We start from the raw sequence: 9,761 nt of genomic DNA, 5'->3' as shown, positions 1-9,761 counted from the left end.
ATTTTTGTTATGTTTGGGTTTTCCTTTGCTGGGGGCCCCCCTGAACATACCTGGGGCTTGTATCCAGGTTCAGGTCCATCCCGAAAACATTTGCCCTGGATGTCAAGAGTGCCTTTGGACCCCAGGTCAAAGATCACATTGTGTTATAACACTCTTCAATGCTGTCCAACTCCTTGACCTCATCCTAGGCTAGACACAACCCTTGGGGGAAACAAAATAAGCCACAGTGGAGCTGACAACACTTTCTAATCACTCCACCCTTCATACATCTGATGATATCTGTGGCCTTGAAATGAGGAAACTGGGCCCAGAGGAGACGGAGCCCCTTGCCTGCTATCACGTGACAAGTGAAAGCTCAGACAAAGACTTAGGCTGACTAGCACACGGCATGTTTTCATCACATCTGTCAGAGACCTAGTGATTTCAAGAGGAAGAAATGAGAAACTGAAGGACCAAATCCAAGCCCTTGGCAGATAGCCATGTCTCATTAAATTGATGTTTTCCTTCTTGCCTTTTTATAGCACTGATGGAGAAAGGTACAAAAGAAAACCTGGCTTGTGTTTACCATCACTCTATCAGTTCTTAGAAATGCCAGTGATCCCACCACTGGGGAGGCAGAAGCAGGAGGGTCTCAAGTTTAAGGTCAGCTTAGTTTACGTAGGAAGTTCCAGACCAGTCAGGGCCACATAACAAGATGCCATATTTAAAAAACAACAACAACAAAGAAATCTCTCTCTCTCTCTCTCTCTCTCTCTCTCTCTCTCTCTCTCTCTCTCACACACACACACACACACACACCACACACACACACGAGAGAGAGAGAGAGAGAGAGAGAGAGAGAGAGAGAGAGAGAGAGAGAGAAACATAAGAACTTTAGGCAATTAAAAATTCATTTCAGTGTGAGAAGTGCCTGTGAAGTGGACAACCTTAAATGGAACATCTACGTCACACCCTCTCCCTAAGGCTCATGCTTCATCACAGAAAATGGGGCAGGAAGATTGCAAGAACCAGAGGCTGGAGGAAGCAGAGTGAGGGGCAGTGTCTTGGGGACATAACAGGACCATTGCACTCACAACCTCACAGCAGCTGTGGTTGGTTGCAGAAAACCTGCACAAGATCAAGCCAGTCAGCATCCTAGCCTGGAGTAAGAAGGGAGTTCATGGACAGCTGAGGCTTCTTGAGGAGAGAGTCAGTTTCCTTGAAGGGTTCCAAGTAGGTCTATCACACTCCAGTGCATGGCTCCATATCCAAAAGTAGATCAACAGCACAAGTCGGAGTTGATGGGCTACTGAATTATTTTTAATGACATTGCAGGGATTTCAATTCTGAGAGTAGAACACAAGATCTCACACTTGCAAGGCAAGCTCTCAACCAACATCACCCACCCCTTGAACAGATAGAACTAAAGACATTGTAAACATAGTTCTGAGGACATTGTCAAAAGCATTTTACTGGATCCTCAATATATATACTACTGTCTGACCTCAGATGAAACAATGAAGCTTGGCCAGGTTAAATTATTCATTAGTCACTGATGGAGCTAGCATTTACATGCAGGCCTCCTGATTCAAAGTATTTACTCATTTCTACTATGCTACGGCCAGAGGTAAAGAAACAGATGAGTGAGTGATTGCTCCAGAGCCATTCCTGACCTTGGTAGCCCAGTTTTCAGATCCAGGAGATCTATCTGGGCCTCCCTCATCTCCCATTTGATAGATACCTCTGGAAAGTGTTCCCCCATTGCCTGTCACTGTCTCCCTCAAAACCCATGATTCAAAGAAGAAGAAGAAGAAGAAGAAGAAGAAGAAGAAGAAGGAGAAGGAGGAGAAGGAGAAGGAGAAGCCTGTCACATCACTTTTTTGAAAATTAAGAGCTAGAAGTGGGCATGCATATCTGTAATTCCAGCACCTGGGACATGGAAGGAGGCTGATGAGGTAGTCACCAGCTACATAAGCTGAGGCCAACCTGAGCTACATGAGACCTCATCTTAAAAACCCAAAATGAAAAAGCAAGAAAAAGGAAAGTTGGCCACACACATGCTGGGCCCTCCCCATCAACTCCATCATCTTTCCCAAGTCTACAGCATCTATGATCTGGATCCACAAGCATCCATTTCAAGCACCAGCCCAAACAGCCTCTAAGCGGGCACAGCAAGCTTCGTTTGGAAACCAAACACACCCAGCAGTGAAGTTTATAAATATGAAAAGCCTTAAGGTGAAAACAGCCTTCTAAAATCCTGTCTACCTATTAACTCTTTCCAACCCTCCTCCCCCACCCCACCCCCCATAAAGAAGGGAATTGTGTCAAACCCCCCACCTCCACCCCCTTACACCCCTACTCCCCACCCCACCTTCAGAGGCCAGAGAAAGCAACACTTGGTCCCCAACAAAGGACAAACAAACCCTTGCTTCCTTTTCAGTTCCATATGTATAGTTTAGTTTCAACAGGTCCAAATGATATTAATTAGCAGTAGCCAGTCTCTCTGATCTGGGATGAAAGGCAAGAGGCCACGGAGAGTGTACCACTATTAATATTATTATTATTATAATTATATTTTATAGCCGTTCTCCTAACCTCTACTGCTCAACCCTGGTTAATTTCTCCATTATGAGAAGAGGGTACTTTTATTGGATGGAGTGTTTGGTGATTAGTTTGCTTGAGTTTTACCAGCCTAGATGTAATTAAGGACAGCAAGGCCCCATGTGGCGTCTGGGGTTCCGTTATATCCCAAGTGTGAGGCTAGCAAGCAATGGGAAGGAAAGGGACCATTCTCTGTCCAGGAGGCACACGTGCCCTCCTTCAGTCCTGGAAGGGGAATCTATCTTCTTTGTTTCTTACAGAATGACTTTTTTTTTCCCCTGTTTTTCGAGACAGGGTTTCTCTGTGTAGCTTTGCACCTTTCCTAGAACTCACTCTGTAGACTAGGCTGGCCTTGAACTCACAGAGATCCGCCTGCCTCTCCCTCCCAAGTGCTGGGATTAAAGGTGTGCACCACCACCACCACCACCACCACCACCACCACCACCACCACCACCACCACCGGCTCTTTCTTTGTTTCTTTACCCCTCTTTTCAGAGCTCAGGATTAAAGTCCAGGACCTTGTTCATGCTAGGCAAGTGCTGTATCACTGGTCTATATCTACCCTGCCATCCCCTTTCACTACTTCCTTTTTGAGACAGAATCTTGTGAGTTACCCAGGCTGGTCCTGAATATACTCTATATCCCAAGTGGCCTTGAATTGCGACCCTTCTCTTTCTCACTCTCTCTCTCTCTCTCTCTCTCTCTCTCTCTCTCTCTCTCTCTCTCTCTCTCTCACACACACACACACACACACACACACACACACACACACACACAGAATCTTGCTGGGTAACCCTGGTTGGCCTGAAATTCAAATTCACTACGTAAAGATTGGCCTTGAACTCACAGAGGTCTACCTGCCTCTGCCTCCCAAGTACTGGACCTGGAACGACAGCTTTGCGTCGCCATTCCCCACGCAGAAAGGGGTTTTTAAAGCCAGACTTTCCATGTGCAAGATTATCTTGGCTCCTGAAAATTGCTGATGACCACCAAGCGATCAAGTCTAAACATAACTCACCTCTGCCATGAACATTCCCTAAGGGACACACAGCCCTGAGTACTGTGCTTAGTTATCAACCCAGCCTTGCCCTTTGCCTGCTATGAGATGTCGGGGCAAGTAACTTAACCTTTGGGGAGAGGGAGGGTTAAATGGTGATGTTACCTTATGAGGGAGAAACTGTTCAACTGTCACTCGGCAGAAAGCCATCAGGAAGGTGCCTAAGGAAAAGAACTTGAAAGCCAGGATGTAGGGCTCAGAGTCCATCCTCTTGCTTCTTGGCTTTGGCCTTTTAAAACAGAATCTCACTATGTATCCCAGGCTTGTCCTAAAGACATGGTCCTGCCTCAGCCTCCCTTGACCTGGGATTATGGGTGTGCACAACCATGCCCGACATGGTCTCTGTTTTTCACTGCCTCTCGTAGCACAGAGTAGAAGATAACCACACAGCTCTGAGCTAACTTAGCTTCTCTTAGCCTCCCTGTGCCCCTGGGTGAATCTTGGGTGAAATCAGAGCCTCACAAGACGCTCTGGAGGGTGAAGTGAGATACTGTGTCTGTGTAAAGCACACACTAACATTCAGGATGTCCACAAGTCTAGCACAGAGATGGTTTATTAATAGTAATTTCCTGCTACTATAAAATACCAGACCCAAGGTCACCCCACACATAACTGGTCAAATTATTATTCAACATACTTCTCTGTGCCAACACACAGCTGTAATCTCAGCATTTAGGAAGCTGAGACAGGAAGATCATGAATTAGTGGTCAGTGTGTGCTCCATAGCAAGACTCTGTCTCAAAATGTGGGATAGTAAGATGGCTCAGCAGTGTTGGCCACCAACCTTGATGACATGAGTCAAATGTCCAAACACACATAGAGGAAAGAGAGAACCTGTTCCTGCAAATTGGCTGACACGTTTGTGGCATAGCGCGCGCGCACGCACACGCGCGCGCACACACACACACACACACACACACACACTAAAATGTTATATTTTGTGTGTGCACATGTACATTTGGGGGCAGTTGGTTTTGGTTTTTCAAGATAGGGTTTCTCCTTGTAGCTCTGGCTGTTCTAGAACTCACTTTGTAGACCAGACTGGCCTAGAACTCACAGAGATCATCCTGCCTCTGCCTCCTGGGATTAAAGGTGTGTGTTATCACTGCCCAGCTACATATTTTTTTTAAAAATTGCATTGTGCTAGGTGCTGAAAGACCCAAAAGTTTTATATATAATATTTTGGCTGGAAATATAAACCAGTGGTATAGTGTTTGCTTCAGATGTTATCCCCGGTACCTCAAGAACCAACAAAAACAAAAACAAAAACAAACAAACGAACAAAATCCCTGGGACATAGAATTCACAGGAAACTTACCTTAGTTTACCTGTGAAAAGCATTCTTTTGTGCAAATCCCAATATAGTGTGATAACATGAAGCCTTTAAATGCTATCAATACTTTAGCTCAGGAGTGTATCACCTTGGACCTAACATGGAGTTGGGTGCAGAGAGAGAAGGAACACAGCACTTGGTTCTACTGGCATCAAGATTCTGTAGCCAAATGAGGATGAGACCAGAGGCTCAGCATCACTGACAACCACCAAAACAGAGCAGATGGGGGCCGAAGAAGACAAAGGAGTCCCAGGCAAGCCACATACTTACTTCTCCATAATCCTCCTCTTGGCATACCATATGTGTGTGTGTGTGTGTGTGTGTGTGTGTGTGTGTGTGTGTGTCTGTCTGTCTGTCTGTCTGTCTCTGTCCCTTTCTGTGTGTATGTGTATTTATAGTGTATGTATATGAGGAATGAAGGGTGTATATGTATGTATGTTGTGCACATTCTTGTGTGTGAATACAAGTGTACAAATGCCACAGCACTCACTTCAAAGAACATCCTCCAGTTTGGCCTTTAATTCCCACCGTGTTTGAGACAGGGACTTTTTGTTGTTCACCAGTGTGAAGGCCAAGCTACCTGACCCGCATGCTTCCAACAATTCTCCTGCTCTGCCTTTTACATGGGGATAGAGCTCAGTGATAAAGGACCTGCTTAGAATGGGCAAGGTGGATCTTGAGTTCAAGGCCAGCCTGAGATAAATCATGAAATTCCATTTAGCATTTGCTATAGGAGTGCTGGGATGGCAGAGCATGCTGTGGCACCCAGTTTTAGTGGGCTCTAGGGTTTCAAACTCGGGTTCTCATGCTGCATAGCGAGTGTTTTTACTGCTGAGCTCTTCCTCTAGCCCAAACACATGCTCTTAAGATCGCCATTCCAGACCAGAGATACTTCTACAACCTATCAACCTGCAAAACCAAAAACCAAAAACAAAAAACAACCAGATTTCTTAAAGTGAAGAATTATAATTCACTTCGCTCTTAGTATGGGCAATCCTCTTTCTTTCTTCTTTCTTTTTTCCTTCCTCCCTCCCTCCCTTCCTTCCTTCTATCCTTGACAAGGTCTTTCTTGTGTAGCACAGGCTGGCCAAGAATAACCTCGAACCTCTGGTTCCATTGCTCCCACCTCCCAACTCCTAAATGTTGAGATTATAGGTGCACGTCAATCATGCCTGGTTTCTGCAGTGCTGGGTGAACCCAGGGCTTCAGGCATGCTAGGCAAGCACTCTACCCACTGAACCCCAGCCCCATGGCAGCCTGTTTGGATGGTGCCATGAGAAATGATGGGGATTTCTGCACAGTGGCAAAGAAATTCAATTATCCATGGGAACTACGCTCCAATGTAGAGAAAGATTGTTTCCCCTCTAGTTCAAATAGCTTCAGATGAGCTATGACTAGCTGCCTTCTGTTCTGTCTCATTCTATACCTAGCTTTTTTGGCATTGTAGCTGGAGATCCAACTCAGGCCAAACTGAGCCATCTCATGTCACCCTGTTACACTCCCCTCCGCAAGTTTTTTTTGTTTTGTTTTTGGTTTTTTGGTTTGAGGGGAGTTGTTTGTTTGTTTGTTTATCTATTGTTTTGTTTTTACCGTTCATACCCTCAATAGCGTAAACTCAAATGGCTGGGGTAGGGGTATAGTTTCAATTTGGTAGAGAGCCTGCCAGCATGCAGGACCCTAGGCCAACCCTAGAACCACATAATAGAACTAAAGTCATGATGGCCTGTGCCCCACAGTCCCTAGCACTTAGGAGCGAAGGCAGGAAGGACCAGAAATTCAAGATTAACAGCTGCATTGATAAGTTTGAGAGTACCATGGCCTAACATGAGCTGCCTGTCCAAAACAAAACACAACAAAAAGCCATGCTGGTGGAGTAAGCATAGTTCCATCACAAGGCAGCACTGGGCTCCTTCTGAGATGAGAAAGCAAGGCTATAAGTTCCTAGAGATCCGTCTAGATCCTGACATCTTTCTCGTGTCAGCAACTCGGGTTCCCTTAAGTTAATTATTCAAGCACCAGCTGCGGGTTTTCTATTTTTTCTCATTGTTTAGAGCTGAGGCATACCAACACTCCCACAATCTAGGGCAGGCCCCTGGGGACAGGACTTTCTGTGTCCTTGGGTAACTCAGATACATCCCCAGAGCTTCAGTTTCCCAGCCAGCAGCAGAGAGAACACGGGCCAACAGTACACCTTAGAGAGCTGGGCCGATGGAAAAAGTGGATTGATGTGCACCTCTTCTTTTCCCTCCTCCCCTTTCACCTCTGCTCGGCCAGCTGGCTACGAGGGCAGACATTCCGCCAGCACTCTTCTATCTGGGGTAATGGAAAGCCGAGACACCTTATCCCTAAACTTCACCTTAGCCACGGCTGCTGTAGTTGAAAACCTTCACCCTCATCAGAGCTGCGGCTGCTTAGCAAAGCGGGCCCACCTGGATGCTGTCTGTGGCCTTTAAGAGCATCCTTACCTTCTGTGGATATGCTTGGGAGCAGGGAAGTGGTCCAGCTCTGGAAATCCAGGATGTAAAGGGCTTATCTAATCCACACACTGCATCATTGACTTCTGATAGGACAGAGGGTATGGAGTACTGGATGAGGGCAGCAGCAACAATGTGAAGGAAGCTCCCAACTCTCTCTCTTCAATCCATTTCAGGTCTAAGTGACAACTCGGGACCCCCTGATCCCATTTTAGAGGCATGGATCTTCTGCCTTCTCTATAAAGTCAGGCTAGAGCATCCAAACTTGCTCAAGCAGTGAGCCAGAGGCTCATTCACAATTTGATTGTTCCCAGGCACATACAGTTACCCAACAAGATGGTGACCACTTAAGGGAAGGCTAACACCACGTGAGCTGGATTAGATGCTTGTACTTACTGTTCATCATTGAAACCTGAAGAAGAATGTCTGTCTTCTTTTCTTTTCTCCCCACCTCCTCCTTCCTTCTCCTGCTTTTTTTCTTTCTTCCCAGTGCTGGATGTGGAACCCAGGGCCTTACAGATGGTAGATAAATGCTCTTATCTGCAGCCCAGAACCCTGGCCCTCACCCCCTAGAGTCTCTGAAATTCCACTCTGCAAAAACCCTTTTATTTGATGGCCTAGTCAGTAAAGCGCTTGCCACACAAGGCTGACGACCTGATTTCAATCCCCAGCAACCACCGAAAAGCTGGGCCTGGCCACATGCCTGAAATCTCAAGGCTGAGGAGGCCAGGACAGGAAGCTTCCTGGGGCTTGCTTCACAGAGAGATCCTGTCTCAAAAACTAAGAAAGTAAAGAATGATTAAAGAAGACACATAACATGGACCCCTGCCCTCCACAAGGAGTTGTACACACATGCACACAAACACATACTCACTTTCAATTGAGTAAAATCTTGCCATGCAAATGTCTCTATTCCATACATATACTTTTTTTACCCCTGAGGATTGAACCCAGGGCCTCACACCAGGTAAGGAAGCTCTCTGTCACTGAACTACCCGCAGCCACCAGCCACCACTGTAAGTTTTATTTTAAGACGAAGTCTCAACAACTTGCCCAAGCTGACCCTGAACTCTTCCCAGGAATTCTTTGGTCTCTGTTGCCCCAGCACTGAGGTTACAGAGACACACTGCCATGCCAGCTTTCTATGTGGGTGCTGGAGATCTGAACTCGGATACTCAGGATTGTGAAGCAGTGCTTTGCCAGCTGAGCCATCCTTTCAGCCTCGGATATCTGGATGTCTCTTGTGCATGTGTCCATGTATGTATTTATTGTGCAACTACAATGAACATATGGAAGCCGAAGATAATCTCAGATGTCATTCCTCGGGCACTGTCCACACTGTTTTTAAGTAGGGTCTATCGTTGGCTTAGATCTTGCCAAGGAGGCTTCTCTTAACTGGCCAGCCAGCTCCAGGGATCTACCTAGCTGTGCCCCTCCAGAGCTAGATTACTTAGCACATGCCACCACGACTGGCTTTTTTACGTTGCTTCTGGTGATCAAACTCAGGTCTTCATGCTAGGAGGCAAGCACTTTACCTACAAAGCCATCTTCCTGGTGTGGAAACCATTCTATTTGGTAGGAAATCTCAATGTCTCCTCTGGAAAAGGGACCCATGTATGCTCAAAGAGGTAGAACATTTAATAAAACACAAGGAACAAGGGCTATAAGCCAGGAACTGAGCAGGCTTCAATGACTGTCCTTCTCCTAATACCATTAACATCATCGTTGAGGACAGACTCTTGGCCCAGATGGGTCCAGTTCTGTACTCTTACACTTAACAGATGTGAGCCAATGGACAAATTATTTGCTTTTGCTGGAATGGTCTTTACCCATAATAGAAACAAGAGCTTACAGAGTTTTTGTGGAAGACATCAAGTGAGAAAATCCACTCAAGGAACTGAACACCAGTTGTAGGGTTTGAAATGTGCCTGGTGGAAGGTCAGCCACAACTTGCCAGTGGTTCATTATGGTGCCAGCTGTGTATGTCAACACACAGAGTGTACTGCATAGGACCAGCCTCACACCTTCTAGCCCTGTCTGTCCATTCCATTGTCTGGTTTGAGCAATCCTAGGTTGTTGTTTGTTTTTGTTTTTGATTTTGATTTTGATTTATCTTACATCCCAGGCACAGTTTCCTCTTCCTCCTGCAACCCAAAGTCTTAAGAGATGAACGGAACAAACCATCAGTTTTCCTGTCTTTCTCACTTTTTAAAATGTATTTATCTGTGTGTGTATGTGTGTGTGTATGTCGGCAAACACGTGCTCTAGTGCCTGTGGGAAGGTCAGAGGACAGCATGTGGGATTGGACAGACATACT

This window comes from Onychomys torridus, chromosome 5 (genome assembly GCF_903995425.1).
Source record: "Onychomys torridus chromosome 5, mOncTor1.1, whole genome shotgun sequence".
In the NCBI taxonomy this organism is placed as follows: Eukaryota; Metazoa; Chordata; class Mammalia; order Rodentia; family Cricetidae; genus Onychomys; species Onychomys torridus.
Note: the sequence above shows the minus strand (reverse complement) of the source record.